This window comes from Zootoca vivipara, chromosome 5 (assembly GCF_965207765.1).
Source record: "Zootoca vivipara chromosome 5, rZooViv2.hap1.1, whole genome shotgun sequence".
NCBI lineage: Eukaryota > Metazoa > Chordata > Lepidosauria > Squamata > Lacertidae > Zootoca > Zootoca vivipara.
In genome coordinates, this window is record NC_142588.1 from 41801447 (window position 1) to 41817393 (window position 15947).

The following is a 15947-nucleotide window of genomic DNA, read 5'->3' on the forward strand; positions in this document are numbered from 1 at the left end:
TGTTGTTGTTGCTGTTGGGTTTCGCCCCCTCTCCCCTTTGGTCCAGAGTTGAAGCTAATTTTTATCTGTGTGGATGGAAATAATGGAAGATGTGGTTTTTCATGTTGATTTTAATCATTAAGAAGGATGCCTTAACAAAGATATATACCAGGAAGGATGTGTTTCTTTTGGCATTGGACCCAAGGATCATACAAAAAGAATTGCAGAAGAGATCAGAAGAAATAAAGGGCTGCTTGATATCTCTTTTTTATTATTTTATTGATTTTCCAGTACCGTTCCAATACTAGCCTCATTATAACAATACCAATTTTATCCAATTAATACAAATATTAATGCCGATTATTCAAATGTCAAATTATACAATTTAATTAAACTGGCTCCCTTGCATGCTAGAGTAGATAAGTTCATTCTTCTACATTTTTTATGCATTCCAAAGTTTTAATCATTTCCATTCCATTCCATTCAGATATAATAATCCCTTATATAACAGCTATAATCTTTTGATTTCAATTCGTGTTGGTATAATAGGTAATTTATAAAGTTTCAAGTGAGGAACTTTAGCTGTAATCCTTATCCTTTCCTGCGTGTGACAATTTCCCCCCATGATGTTTTTCCGTCCATATATAGTGTTGTATCCTTTATTCCTGCAACTGTTGATGGTTCCCGTCATGTCTTGGGAGAAGCTGTTATTTATCCTTGTTCACATTCCTTTGTGGATAATGGAGGTTAGGGAGGATTTCCCCCTGTATTTTAAAAGCATAGCATTTCTTCCCCCCTTCCCTCTCAGTTCCTTTCTCTCTCACACGAAGTTCCAGTTTTGTTAAATTCCATATTATATACCAATTTCCTCCACCCTCACTTGTGCAGATATTTTAAAATAAAACTTGCATTCTGGGGTTTGGGGTGTGTGTGGGTTGCCGTATCATAAATGTAGAGAAAAACCTTAAGTAAGCAAACAGTGGGCTCTCCTCCCGCCATTGTCTCTTTCACCGAATGAAATCTGCTCTCAATCCAAACCTTTCACATCCTTGTAGATGGGTTGTTTTTGCAGTTTCTTATCTCATCGTCTCTGGCATGTGCCTGTAGTTTACTCCAATTAAAGTCCAATTAACAGGATGACCTGTGCTTCCAGGAACAGGATCGGGGTGGGGGTGGGGACTGTGGCAGTTGGAGTGCTCTGTGCACCCAGTACTTTTGCTTGCCCTTGCATTCCATAGGGAAGCGAGTGCCAGACTGCCAGGCAAACTGCGGATGAGAGACTGATTCCTCTTCCAACCGAAGAGGGATGCAGATAATGAAATTTCCCCATCTGATTATCTCTGTCTGCCTCTCTCCCGCGGTCTTGGGAGGGACTCCATTCCTGGTGCACCGGAAGCAGGAAACCCTGGCTACTTGATATCTCTTAGGTCAATACGGTAAGAGCCACTTTTCTTTCTGAGAATGCACTGCTACTTACATCAAGCTGGAAGATTTATAAATTAAGCATTGCCACCCCTTTGGTATTCTAGGCCCAAGTCTGCTCTGATCATGTTTCCACTTGCTTCATTGAGCAGCAGCACTCTGGAGCTTCTCTGAGCTGCAGCCAAACTCCTTGCAGGTCTCACCCTGGTAAATCCAAGCAGTGCATCCTCCGTCCCTGGAGCATTTCAGTGTATATAAACAGAATTAGGAAAGAAAACCACCCTACTGCCTCTTTAAAGTCAAAACATTGTGAAGTCAAAAGATGCCCTATACTTCAAACCCTTCTTTTCAGTAATTCCCAAACTGTGCTCTTGGGCAGAGCTGTGCGCCACAAGAGTGATGTGTTCCCCACTTCCGCGAGTGCTGAGAAGTTTCCGGAACAGCATTTCCCTGGGCTTTGTTTCCTTTGGAAGCAGAAAAGACTGGATAATTATGATGTTGGGTTTTAGACTTTTTGTTTTGTTTTTGCAATATTTGGGTTTACTTACAGGGCCGACTCTAGGTATAGTCCAGGTGGCGTGGGGCGCCAGAGGCGCTGCGCGACAAAGCCGCGCGGAAGCCATGCTGCGCGCTGCAAGGGCGGGAGCGCCGGAGCGATCTCTGTGCCTCAGCGCCAGGGCGCCCGACCTGCTCGAGACTGCCCTGTTTACTTACAAATATAAAAGTTGACCACAGCTTAAGGACTCCTGCAAATAGAAAATCCCATGTTGAGTTTATTCATTAAGATGGATGCCTGAACAAATATATATATCAGGAAGGATGCATACCAAATAAAGATCATACCAAATAAATGCACAAGAGACCTGCCACATCATCCCACTCTGCCTCATGGTTAGCAGCGGTGATGAAATTGTTGGGAAGTAAGTACTCCAACCCACCCCACCCTCCACTACTGCCTACAAGTAGAAAATCCATAACCTCATCAGCTGCCAGGAGAGAGGCATCTGGTTCCTACAGTGGCCAACCAGATACCTTTCTCCAGGGGTCTGATGAAGGTATGGATTTGTTACTTGTAGATAGAAGCAGACAGTGTGGTTGGTGCATTAAATTTCCAAACATGTAGTCCTTGACCTACCAACAATTTAATCGCCGCTGCATAGCAGGAGGAAGAGGGGGAGGATGTGGCAAATCTCTTGTGCTTGAATTTTCCAAACTTGCATGTTGATCTTAGAAAGCATGTATATGGAGATAAGATGGTTTCTTCCAGATGTGGGTGGTATATCTTCCCCCTTCCCACACAGATCTCAAACGTGACCTTGTCACAATAAACTGTTTTGGAATTTGATGGGTCCAAATTCCAAAGCAGATTCACATTCTCCAAGCTAGACTGTGGTCTACTTTGCATCTGCACTGTCACCAAATTCCATAAGATGGTCCAAAACCTGACCACCTTCCTCTTTTAAAACCAAGTACTAGCCTCCAGGGGCAGCTGAAAAACAGGAGATCTGGGAGTGATGACCAGACATAGGATCATGATGACATGCCCATCCCAGAGACTTTAAGGAAGTGCATGATGCTTACACACTGCTCATCTCCAGCTACCTGGAAGTGAGTGGGCCAGACATGCAGCATCAGGCACCATGGCTAAGCTGGCTAAAGCGCCTGTCTAGTAAACAGGAGATCCTGGGTTCGACTCCCAGTGGTGCCTCAGGTATTTAGTATTTTGCCCCCTGTCCATATAACAGAGCTCACAGCACCTTTTGCTGCTCACTGAAGGAAGAAGATAAAAACTCTGACAGGCCATGATGGACATTTTATGTTACAGTACTCACTTTCTTTGTGAAGGAAAACCAGAAGTTCCCCCTATCCCAGCATAAATTTAAAAAATGCAATTGAAAGGCTTAGCTTGGGATTTGAACCTGGGACCTTTCACATCTTAAGCAAGAGTCATACATCTAGACTAAAAAGGTAGTCAGGAGGTTCCTCTGCATTTCAGGCCAACTCAACAATTCTATGATTTAATGTTCAATGTGATTTTTACCAAGCCTTCTTGGCAAAAGGGAGCAGATGTTACAAATGTGTGCTTTATTGCTTCTGTCTTCAGGTAGCAAATAGAGCAGGTTTGTGGGGAGGGTGTGTATAGGGGGGCATAGTTCAGCAGAGGCAAACTCCACTCTAGTATGCTAGTGATCCAGGGTTCAACACCCAGTGATGCCATGGGTGCTAACTCTTTTGGGCCCAGCAGGTGGGTGCAGCCGGGTGGGGTTTCCTGAGGGCATTTTGCCACTCTCTGAGGTGAGAAAAGAAATTCATAAAAGTTGCGACTTCCTGCCGTGACTCGGGTTTAAACCGAGGTTGCTGCTGCCACAACGCAGAGTACTAACCACTGTACAATCACGGCTGGGATGGCACAACTGCCTTTAAGCAGCTTCTAAAAGCAAGGCAAGATGTCTGAAGGATAAGTCTATTGTGTTTTGGATGGAGCCTATGTGGAGCAGAGAGTAAGAAAGGAGCTGAACAGGCACCATAGCTTAGCTGGCTAAAGCACCTGCCTTGTAAGCAGGAGATCCTGGGTTCAACTCCCAGTGGTGCCTCTGGCTTCCTCTTTTGAAGCAAGGCCAGGGTGTTCCTATAGGATTGTAAGGTATGCCCACCAGCTCTTCCCTGTGACAGTGAAATGCCCTGTGGGCAGTGCCGGATTTACATATAAGCTAAACAAGCTATAGCTTAGGGCCCCACTCTCTTGGGGCCTCCCAAAAAAATTAAAGGAAAAAAAACACCTGGATGTACATTTCCAAAATATAAGATAAAAAACAAATAAAATAAAACCTACATACAGCAACAGTGTTTTTTTGTTGCGTAGGCACCTATTTGTTATGTGCAAATGGCATCTCAATCTGGTTTGCAGAAGGCCTTTTCCTACTTCCTGTAGTGGGAAAAGAAAAGTACGAAAAGAAATCGACAAAAGTTGCTTCTTCCTGCCATGACTCGGATTCGAACCGAGGTTACTGCAGTCCCGGTGCAGAGTACTAACCACTGTACGATCATGGCTGGGCTGCCATGACCCTCTTCAAGCAGCTGGGTCTTCTGAAAGCAGCTGAAATGTCAGTCTGTAGGTGGCTTGCTCAAAGCTTGTGGCGAGCAGGGATTGAAGGAGCTGCTGAGCAGGACCCAATAGCTTAGCTGGCTAAAGCAACTGCCTAGTAAGCAGGAGACCCTGGGTTCGAGTCCCAGTGGTGCCTCTGTTTATTTGTTTTGAGGCAGAATGCAGTGCTTTCCTTTGGTTTCCAGTGGTGCTCAGTGCAGCCACTCTATGGCTGCAGAAGGACCATGGAGATGTCTGGAAAAGAAACATCCCACACTTTTGCAAACACAATGTATAATGGTGAAACCAACCTTTCTGCTGTGGACAAGGCTTCTCCAGGATTTGACCTGGGATTACTCATACCATAAACAAGAACCAGACCCCTAGACCAGGAAACAGAGCAGGGGCAGAGGCAACATGGTGAGAGGGAGAGCCACTTTCCTTGGCGACCACAAGCTCCCTTAATTCAAGTGTGGACACAGCCTCCTGCCCGTTTGCAATGAAGGCAGATGTTCCACTAGGGTTCAGGGGCTGCTTTACACCTGTGGGCCTGGCTTGCCACAGGGAGTGCTCTGACCACAATGCAGAGGAGCAAGTACTATAGGGTCATAGCTGTGCCAATGTTGTCTCTCCCCCTGTCCTCATCAGTATCTAAATCTTCTGAGGGGAGGGTGGTGTGTTCTGGCAAGAAGTCAAGTTCTTGAAATCCTTCCTGGAAATAGGGAGCAAGTATTGCAAATGTGCTGCTTAACTTCTGTCTTCTTGTAGCAAGTGGACCAGGCTTGCAGTTCTCCTTCCCTCCCTCTCCCTCTCCCCCTCCCCCCTATGTGTTTAAGTGGCGAAACCTCCACTCTAGTAGATGATCACTGTAGCAGGTGAACTTGAGTTCACTTACTAATGGTGCTTTGGATGCTAAGCCTGTTGGATCCAGAAGTTGCATGCAGCTCATTAGGACTGACAGAAGGCATTTTACCACCCCCTGAGGAGAGAAAAGAACTCTGCAAAAGTTGCGAGTTCCTGCCGTGACTCGGATTCGAACCGAGGTTGCTGCGGCCACAACGCAGAGTACTAACCACTATACGATCACGGCTGGGATGGCACAGCTGCCTTCAAACAGCTTCTAGAAGGCAGGGCAAGATGACAGATCAGCCTATTGCATCTTGCTTGGAGCCTGTGTGGAGTAGGAAACAGAACTGCTAACCAGGCTGCATAGCTTAGTTGGCTAAAGCACCTTCCTTGTGAGCAGGAGACCCTGGGTTCGACTCCCAGTGGTGCCTCTGGCTTCCTGTTTTGAGGCAGGAGCAGAGTGCTCCCATTTTCTTGCAAGGCATGCCCACCAACCCCTCCCATGCTCACGGAAAGAACACTCTGTTCCTGTTTGCCTAATTTGGCCTACATTGTCCCCATGCTATCTAGAGGCATATGATTTTGTGTATCATACCTTTTCTCCTCCAGATATTGACTGTATGTGCAGAAGATGGGGTTATGGTCTGTTGTGCACATGATTTCACTGGCTGCATTATTAGGGGGAGGCTGTCGTCTCCTTCATGCATTTACACCGCAGTGAAGTAGTCTTCTGATGGAATAAAATCCATAGCTACATTTGTTTTTAAGGGGAGGGCAGGAATATAAATGTTTGCTTTGGGATACATGTACTGTACTGTGTTGTATGTTCCTCCTTGTTCCTTGAACCTTCCTAAAAGCAAAATGGTAAGAAAATTGATTTTTTAAATACACCCCCCCCACACACACCAGAGAGAGATTAATGTGGCATTCAATAGGAAGAGGCAGACCAAATGTCTTCGAAGGCAGCCTTTTCCTGGGTTTTGCCTTTCTCATCAATACTTTTCAATCTATTTGGCTGAGAGGCATAGCTCTTCAAAGGCCCTCAGTCACCCCAACCTCACCTGAAGGGTGCAATCTTTGAGCTGGCACCCTTGTAAATGAATTCTTTTATTTCGCTTTCCAAAGCGTAATTGTTACTGAGCAGAGCCTCTCTCCTATTGCTGTAATTTGAAATGCCTCTGAAAGGGAAATTTAAGGGCTGTGGAATGTTGCATAAATATGATCACCCAGCAATCAAGCTTTTCAAATACAATGGCTTGCCTTTGATAGTTCCTGTCGCTTTGTTTCACACTTCCATAGAGCTTTAAGGCTGCATCTGCACTTGAGTACAAACCTATGGTTCAGGGACTCAGGTATTATTTCCTCCCTCTATCAGACCACCTCTTTTAAAGCCGTAGGACCTTATCTATACTGATCTTCAGTGTGAATAGTAAGGTTCCTGGACCACCATTATTTTTTTGTTATTCGTATAATGTTCTCCAAATCGCTGCCTTCCTGCACTCTGTTCCCCCCCCCATCAGGATTTCCTTTTCAGGTATCCCTGTCATACCTGCCAAGTTGCTGTCAGAGAAATAAGGGACCAGGCGGAAGTAGCAGACCGGAAGTAGCGCTGCCGCCATTTTGGAACTGGGCAGAGCATGCTCAGAAGTGACATTTGATGCTGCTTTGCTCAGTTCCAAACTGGCCACCATGCCAGAATAAACAGGAAAAAAACAAAAAAATCTGTTTTTTCGGCTAGGAACAGCTGGGAAAATGGGGATTTCCCGGGGAATATGGGAGACTTGGCAGCTATGATCCCTGTATGAGAAAATATGGTACTATAGGCAGCTTGCTATCCACATTAAACACCAGAATGGATGAACTTGTAGTCACAAGGAAGCAATGACTGCTGTTTGAATTTGTTTTAATGGATAATTTTTATTTGTAAGTAAGAAAATGCAAGGCATGGTTGGCATTCAACACTAGCGCTACTCAGAGTAGACACAGCTAACTTGGTTCATTAATTTCAGTGAGTCTACTCTGAGTAGAACTTTGTTGACTAGAATCCGGTATATTTTTATTTTTTATTTTTAAAAATGTGTTTTTAAAAAACAAGCAAAGCCTTTGTTGCTTTAGTAACTACTTATCTTGTTCAGCATGGTGCTGTAAAGTTGATAGAGCTTTCGCCTCCCTTGTACACCCACACTCATTCTGTTCTTTCTCAGTAATGAGAGGATTAGTCTGCCTATGGAAAAAGGCCTCAATTTTTCTTCTTTTCAGCACAAAACAATTAACTTTGCTACTCAACTACAGCTGAGGTCTTTCGCTCTTCCAGAACAATCCTATTTATAATCTTCTGAAATGTAAGTCCTGTTGAGTTCAATGGTACTTACTCCCACTCAACTAAATATAGGATTGCTGCTTTAAAAGATTGATGCAATTTCTATGTCCAACACATGTATACACTGGAGCTTAATTGGAAGTTCATGGACAATGTGTTGCTGTCACTTGAAATAGCTGCCTGATTTCCCTTCTCTGCTTGCTCCACATAATATTTGGGCTGCAGTATGGTGGGCCCTAGGAGGCCATTCTGGGGGATGGAGGAGAGATTAGAGATGTAAAAATTCCAGAAATTTTGAAGCTTGGGGGAAAACCTGTTTTCCCCCGGGGGGAAAAATGGAAATTTTCAGAAAAAATTGAAAAAAAATGCTGCATTAGCACTTCTTTTTTCTTTTCCTGATTGAAAGTCATTCTGTTACTTTAGAAACATAAAATATAACTATGGGCAATTTTAATGGGCATACTGTAAAATTATCACAACTAGCATTTTAAAAATATAGTGTATCCAAACAGGAACTGAAATTTAACTTGTCATTCATCACTGTTTGCTATGCAACATGCACACTCCACCTCCCATGTTTTGCCCATGGGACTGTATGTATTTCCTCAGACTGATATGTGTAGTCCGTTAACCACTTTAGCTGCTATTATATGTTTAAATTAGTTTATTTAAATTTTAAAGACTGTTTCACAGCATTTAATGTTTAAAATATTTTCATTTCTTTTTTCTTTCATAACACTTTTCTGATTGCCACGACAGCATATATACTTTCAGGCCCTTTTTGTTGCTCTATATTTTCTTCCCGTGCTTTGAGGCCTAGTGAAGAGGAACAGAACCAATTCATACCACATGCATGCAAAAACAAAACTGAAACCTTTTTCTTTTCTGGTGACAACAGCACCTCCTAAAGGAAGAAATGTATCTTGTTCTTGCATTGGAGAGTTCAGTTTGTAACCTAGGACTTGCTTGTCCTCACAGAAATTAGAATAAGCTGATACCATACATATTTTTTTAGAAATGATTTATAAAATATTTGAACCCCTTATCTTAAAATATTTTATTCATCATGTTAAAATAAAACATTGCATAATCTATTTTTTTATTTTTCCAATTTTTCGGGAAAAACCAAAAAAGGCTTCAGGAAAAAAACAGAAAAACCCCCGGCTTCCCCCCGAATTTTTCCGGTTTTTTCCCAGGCCTTCACATCTCTATAAGAGATTGTGAAGAGAAAGGAGAGGGAGATGTGACCCAGTAAATGTCTTCCATGAAATCGTGCTCCTCTGATGTCAGAGAGAGCAAAAAGGATAAAAGCTGGAATGGAGGACAACTTACGCTAGCCCTAGGCAGTGTATTGAAAACTTGAGAAGTAACTGTAAGACAGACTAAAATAATCGGCGAGGCATTCAGATTAATTACAGGAGGACGGACTTTCAGGCTGACAGTGCTTTGTGTCTTCCAGTGGAGTTTTGTGTTCTTGTCCTCTGCCTCCGGGGAAAGCTCTGCTACAAACAGTAAGAAGTGGTTTTACCGAGGTGCCACCACACAAGCAGAAAGCGCATCAGAAGTGTGTGGGCGGTAACCTCTAATATTTTGTACTTTTAAAAGGCCATATGCCAGATCAAGCAGGACAGATACCGTAGTAGCAATCATAACCAACAGCACAGCCTATGTGCTTAGGTTAGAACAGGCACTGAGCAGATGCTGCAGCATCTCTCCTCAGAAATTAAGCCCACCAACCCTCCTCTCTCTCTCTCTCTCTCTCTCTCTCTCTCTCTCTCTCTCCTTCCTTCCATCCATCCTTCCTTGGGATGGAAGTTCAAAAGCTTGCAGTACTGATGGAATGCGATTCAAAGGTTTCACTTTGGAGTCTCTCTCTGAAGTGCTTTTGTTTGAGGGTGGCCACCTTAAGGTCATTTACCATGTGGCCTTGGGGGCAGAAATAATAATATATATTATTATATATATATTATAATAGAAACAAAACAATCAGAATTAGCTGTCCTCTCTTACAACAGCACTGTAACGCTGTGCTTGATGCTGTCTTCATAAATGAAAGATAGGACACTTTCTGATGATCGTGTAACACAATTTTTTAAACATTTGGTTGGAATCTTTTATTGGGGTCCTTCTGACTGCTTCTCCCCCCTCCTTGTAATTTAAACAAATCAAGGTGTTATGCATCTTAGTTCTGTGTATCTCTCAATAACTCACAGGGAGGCAATTTAAGATAGTTTTCTTGAGGGAGTATATCTCCGAGACACCTAATTCAGAAAAGATGGCCTAATATTAGAAAGTAATCCAAAAATGCATTTCATAAAGGCGATGGGGAAAGCGTCTTCCATTCCATATTTGCATAGGGAGAAAGTGCCCCCAGTTCCTTTCTTGATCACTGAGATATTGTTTTGTAAACGAAACTCCTGTGAAATGCCATTCTATTCACAAACGAGAAAAAGCCTCTAAAAGCAGTTGAAAGGCAAGGCAAATAATAGTATCCAAGGGAAAAATTAATCTGAATAGTTTAAACGCAACAGAGGCGCTGGGCTAGCTCTGCAGTCAACGGCAGAAGTGGCTGCCAGGGAGCCAGATGCAAGGGCAGTCGAAAACATTTTTCACCACTTGGCTTTGGGCTCCTATAATTGTCACTGGCAATGGAAAAAAATCCACAGTGTGGTTAAGTATCACCACAGGATATAGAAACCAATGAGTTACAAACAGAGAGCATTTTAAAAATAAGTCAGATTTGCTTAGGCAGAGCTGAGCCAAAGGAGAAAAGTCAGTGCAGGTTTTCTTATGCAGAGAAATAAGGTCTGTTCTAAGAAGTAGCTGTTGGCCACCCCCAGACTGTCAGTATTTTGTGGGAGGGATTCAAGAGCATACCAGGAAACTTAGGTTTATGCAATTAATGTGGATTAAATCTCTCTGTTGCCCTAGAGCAGGCATAGGCAACCTTGGCTCTCCAGATGTTTTGGAACTACAACTCCCATGATCCCTGACCACTGGCCTTGTTAGCTAGGGATCATGGGAGTTGTAGTTCCAAAACATCTGGAAAGCCAAGGTTACCTATGCCTGCCCTAGAGCATAAAAAATCCACTTTTACAAGAGACAGGCATATTGTTGTTAGAAAAGTGATGGGGAAATGCGTTGAAAAGTGTGGGGTGAATGAATGATCAGGGACAGCTCAAGACATTATGCTACCTGAGGTAATACACATATAGAAGCCAATTGGATTGGCAGTTGAATCATACTGGTGAAAGGAAAGTTTCTCCCACTGTACTTGAGGGCAGCAGGCTATGGTAGGGGACACAGGGAAGACAACATGGCACTCATAGCTCTGTCCCCTCCCCTCCCTTCAGCTTCTGCCACCTGAGGCAGTTGCCTCAGCCTGCCTCATCACAGAGCCAGCTCTGTGAATGATTTAATGGGGAAACATTTAAACACCCTGCAAGCAAATCAGATTGTACAAGTTCCTAGCTTCTGAATAAAGATGAGGCATTTCCCCAACCTGAACTTTGTCCATTTGACTTTAGAAAAAGCAACATGCTGCCCAGTGTTCCAAGTTCCCCCTATTTATAACTTTTTAGGAGAGAAAAGAGCCACACTTTTCATGTGGTTTTTCTCTGAAAAGCCAAAACAAAACAAAACTATGTTGCTTCTGTAATGCGGAACACTGAGAGACCCAGCAAGCCTAGCTCATTGGCTCAGTTAGCATGAAAATAAATGTACTCCCCTCCTTCCCCACCGCAGATGCAAGAACAAAGTCTCCTCCCACTCTTTTCCCTATGGATGGATTCATTCTCTGTAGGCAGTGGTCGTACCCATGGGCCCTGCATTGTTCTTGCTTAACTTTTGAAACAGGTGCTTTGTGGTTACTGTGGCCAACATATCTTATATTAGGACTAGGGATGGGCAGACCTGTCAATTTTGGGTTCTCTCTGTTTCTCATTTTTCTAACCATAAGTTCACATTTCCACATCAGTTTCCATCTTTATGTTTTTTAAGTGCACAGAAAATTCACCAGCATTTTACTGTGAATTTCTCCCAATGTACACATTTCTGCAAAGCTTTCCTCCCTCACTGAATGATTTATTTTCACCAATATATGCACACTTATGCACACTTTACCCTAGTATATACATATTATTTGCCTGGAGAACCGCATTGCAAAATTCAGAGAAATGCGAATTTCAAAGAATGGCTGTTTCTCTATTTCGGAAAGTGCAAATTTGGCAGGTTTACCTTTAAATGCAAACTAAATCATTTTTTTCTCTCTCATCCCTAATTAGGACTCATTTGCTCAGTCCGGAGAAGTAATAGGAACACAGTCCCTTCAATGACTATGTGGGCCTGTCTGCATGCATGTATTGCCTAATTGTATATCAAGCTGCAAGATCAGGCCAGGCTGGATTTTTCTTTAAAGTCAGCAATCCTTCCTTCAGAAGGCAGGAAAAGATAGAAATTTAGTTGTATAGGGAGGGAGCGCTGATAAAAAGTGATGTTCGAAAAAAGGGGGGAATGAAAACTATTCTAATTGTATTTTGTTATACTAGCTGATAATGAAAATTTCTTTTCTGCTGAAAACAACATAAAAGCTGAACTTGGCAAAGGTTTAGCTTACACCTAGTTATTTTAGAAGAGGGCAGGCTTGAGATGATTAATTACTCATCACAATTTGGTGCTTAATATATATATATAGAGAGAGAGGGGGGGAGGAAGGAAGGAGTATAAGTTGAATGTGAATTTAAACATTCTGAGGACAATGGCTTGGATCCTAAGAGAAGTTAATTTAAAGAAGATGATGAAAATAAAGTTTAAAGTGGTTTCTTTTTTATAAACAAAAATAGTGGCACTCCTGGATAGGAAGGGGAGTGGGAGGGTGAGTATGGGAGAGAGAGAAGTGGCCCCCTTTCATTCCTTCCCCCTTCCTTCCAAAATGTTTTACGTCCCCCCAAAAAACACTTGAAGCTCCCCCTCAAACATGCAACATCACATACTTTCCTACATTCCTCAAATGAAAATGTCCTCCTTGAGTAAAGGCAGGGATTGATGGCTATGCCTTCAAGAAAACAGGAGCAGTCTGCTCCCGCCTCGAAAGAGGAAGCCAGAGGCACCACTGGGAGTCGAACCCAGGATCTCCTGCTTACGAGGCAGGTGCTTTAGCCAGCTAAGCTATGATGCCTGTTCAGCTCCACTTCTGCTCCCTGTTCCACATAGGCTGTGGCCGAGACACAATGAACCTATCCTTTAAGCATCTTGCCTCGTTTTTAGAAGCTGCTTGAAGGCAGTCATGCCGGCCCAGTCGTGATCGTACAGTGGTTAGTACTCTGCGTTGTGGCCGCAGCAACCTCGGTTCGAACCCGAGTCACGGCAGGAACTCGCATATTTTGAAAATTTATTTTCCCCTCTCGGGGAGTGGCACAAAGGCTCCCTGTGAGCCACATTGAGCTGCAGCAACACTGTCAGGGCCAAAAAGGTGACTGCTGGATGTTTCAGTGAGAATGAAATCCAGGATCGAATTTCATCTGGTTTAGCTACAGTATATACAACCCTGTAAATCTGGCTGATTTGCAAATACAAGACAGGAGCAACGTGGTGTTGCCATGCAGGTTTGTGGCAAGTTGCTTTTGATTGTGGGTATCACAACTGATTGAAATGCAGAACAGTCCGCTCTCTGGCTTGTTGATCTAGATGTACGATTCTGGCTCTGGATATGAAAGGTCTTGAGTTCAAAATCAAAGATGCGCTGGCCGTTCATTTAAATCCAGATTTTTCAAGGTGTGGCTACAGGTCTACTGTTCCTTACAAACTCACCCAGAGAAATCTTTTGGCCAGCTAATCCAGTGTTTCTCAACCAGTGTGCCTCCAGATGTTTTGGGACTACAACTCCCATCATCCCTAGCTAGCAAGACCAGTGGTCAGGAATGATGGGAGTTGTAGTCCCAAAACATCTGGAGGCACACTGGTTGAGAAACACTGAGCTAGTCTATGGCAATAGTCACAGCTGCTATTGCCTCTCCATACTGACAGAGATGTTCTCCCCTACCCTGCCCACCAAGACCTGGCCATGTAGTGAGGATATTCCAGAGGATGCATGGATTTTGATTTAAATCCAAATCACAGCAGGCAGGTGGATTTATATTTTTCAGTGTGAACAGGAACAGCATGTTGTTTCCGTGAGTATGGGAGGGGTTGGTGGGAATGCCTTGCAAGAAAATGGGATGACTCCGCTCCTGCGTCAAAACAGGAAGCCAGAGGCGCCACTGGGAGTCGAACCCAGGGTCTCCTGCTCACAAGGAAGGTGCTTTAGCCAACTAAGCCATGCAGCCTGGTTAGCAGTTCTGTTTCCTACTCCACACAGGCTCCAAGCAAGATGCAATAGGCTGATCTGTCATCTTGCCCTGCCTTCTAGAAGCTGTTTGAAGGCAGCTTTTCCACCCCAGCCGTGATCGTATAGTGGTTAGTACTCTGCGTTGTGGCCGCAGCAACCTCGGTTCGAATCCGGGTCACGGCAGGAACTCGCAACTTTTGTGGATTACTTTTCCTGCCTTAGGGAATAGACTTTGGCAAGTTAAGGCGAATCTGACCATTGCTTCTCCTGTTTCTACTCTGTAGCACCCATCCACTATCCTTTTGCAGTGTGGCAGTCTTTTCTTGAAGAATTTTGGGTTTGGAATAATCTCCCATTTTTGCCTACTTCATGCTGCAGATCATGTGTTGCTTTTTTCTCTGTTGGATCTCATCTGATTGGAAATATTTCCATGGATTGGTTATATGTTTTTAGATGATTGGGTTCATTTGGCTTAATTGACATTGGCTTGTATGTCGAAACACTGGATTCTATCTAATTGGCAATGGTTTATTCTTTAATTTGGGCTCTTCGGTTGCATTGGTGTTTGGAGTGGGGCAATAGAACACATTAAGGTCATACTATGTAACCCTGAGGAACTCCAAGGTTGTAAGCATACAAGAGTCATCACCTACACAGTAGAGTAGGAAGATGGGGGCAGCGCGATCCCAGGGGTGCCATTGCGGCTGCCTCCCTGCCCGCGCTTGGCACCCCGCCCCCAAACGTGTGCCCCGCCCTGAAAACGCATGGTGTGCCCCACCCCCAGAACACACACCATGTCCCTGGGGGCAGCACGCCTGCTCTCCGCCCCAGGCTGGCAGGGGGCAGGTGTTATGGGATGAGCAGGTACACTAAGGTGAACACAGTGCATATCTCATCCCCCACATACCCAAGGCTCACCTGGGGGGGGGAGTGTAATGCAGTCCTTGGCTAGGAAACAGGTGTGATGACATACCCAGGGGATGTGAGTGGGCTGCTTCCCCCTTATATGATGAACAAACTCACCTGCCCTTCATCCAATATGTAGGCTCTCAAGTCTTCTTCAGGGGTGTGAGCACAAATGCGTGGGATGATTCTTTTCCACAGAACGCAAGCAGGCATCTCCATGGTCCTTCTGCAGCCATAGAGCGGCTACACTGAGCACCACTGGCAACCAAAGGAAAGCACTGCATTCTGCCTCAAAACAAATAAACAGAGGCACCACTGGGACTTGAACCCAGGGTCTCCTGCTTACTAGGCAGGTGCTTTAGCCAGCTAAGCTGTTGGGTCCTGCTCAGCAGATCTTTCAGTCCCTGCTCACCACAAGCTTTGAGCAAGCCACCTACAGACTGACATTTCAGCTATCTGCTTTCAGAAGACCCAGCTGCTTGAAGAGGGTCATGGCAGCCCAGCCATGATCGTACAGTGGTTAGTACTCTGCACCGGGACTGCAGTAACCTCGGTTCGAATCCGAGTCATGGCAGGAACAAGCAACTTTTGTGGATTTCTTTTCATACTTTTCTTTTCCCACTACAGGAAGTAGGAAAAGGCCTTCTGCAAACCAGGTTGAGATGCACCTCAACAGCCAGGGCCATAAGAAGGGAACAAACCCAGACTCAGACTTCAGTCACCATAGCTGCAGTACTTAATCCTGCAAACCTGCAAGCCCCCCCCCCCCAAACTGGTTGCACATCAGTCACAGCAAATGACCAGATATTAATTTTTCACTGCACACAGGCAGTGGCAGACTTTGGGCTTTAAAATTCAGCATGACACTTTGGGATGCCTAAATTTGACACTCCCCGCCTTTCACCTTCCATTGTTCACCATTCTTGAACAATGGCACCCAGTGCAGGTGAACCAGTCACACTCCCCTAAATTCACCTCTGACACAGGACCCATATGATCTTTTCAGAGGCACAAGGAAGAGCTGGTGGGCATACCTTACAAGAAAATGGAAGTTTCCTGGGTCC

General features: G+C 44.3%; 8 non-coding genes across 8 annotated transcripts; 5 read left to right on the forward strand and 3 right to left on the reverse strand.

The window, feature by feature from the left end:
* Positions 1 to 3035: 3035 nt before the first annotated feature.
* TRNAT-AGU (transfer RNA threonine (anticodon AGU)) lies at positions 3036 to 3109 on the forward strand. Its single transcript has one exon. It is a non-coding gene; the product is annotated as a tRNA-Thr (tRNA).
* An 812-nt stretch (positions 3110 to 3921) lies between these two features.
* On the forward strand, positions 3922 to 3995 carry TRNAT-UGU (transfer RNA threonine (anticodon UGU)). Its single transcript has one exon. It is a non-coding gene; the product is annotated as a tRNA-Thr (tRNA).
* A 385-nt stretch (positions 3996 to 4380) lies between these two features.
* Positions 4381 to 4452, reverse strand: TRNAP-GGG (transfer RNA proline (anticodon GGG)). Its single transcript has one exon. It is a non-coding gene; the product is annotated as a tRNA-Pro (tRNA).
* A 1052-nt stretch (positions 4453 to 5504) lies between these two features.
* Positions 5505 to 5576, reverse strand: TRNAH-GUG (transfer RNA histidin (anticodon GUG)). The gene has a single exon. It is a non-coding gene; the product is annotated as a tRNA-His (tRNA).
* A 7178-nt stretch (positions 5577 to 12754) lies between these two features.
* Positions 12755 to 12828, reverse strand: TRNAT-CGU (transfer RNA threonine (anticodon CGU)). The gene has a single exon. It is a non-coding gene; the product is annotated as a tRNA-Thr (tRNA).
* A 119-nt stretch (positions 12829 to 12947) lies between these two features.
* TRNAH-GUG (transfer RNA histidin (anticodon GUG)) lies at positions 12948 to 13019 on the forward strand. Its single transcript has one exon. It is a non-coding gene; the product is annotated as a tRNA-His (tRNA).
* Positions 13020 to 14088: 1069 nt separating this feature from the next.
* Positions 14089 to 14160, forward strand: TRNAH-GUG (transfer RNA histidin (anticodon GUG)). Its single transcript has one exon. It is a non-coding gene; the product is annotated as a tRNA-His (tRNA).
* Positions 14161 to 15385: 1225 nt separating this feature from the next.
* On the forward strand, positions 15386 to 15457 carry TRNAP-UGG (transfer RNA proline (anticodon UGG)). Its single transcript has one exon. It is a non-coding gene; the product is annotated as a tRNA-Pro (tRNA).
* Positions 15458 to 15947: the final 490 nt, after the last annotated feature.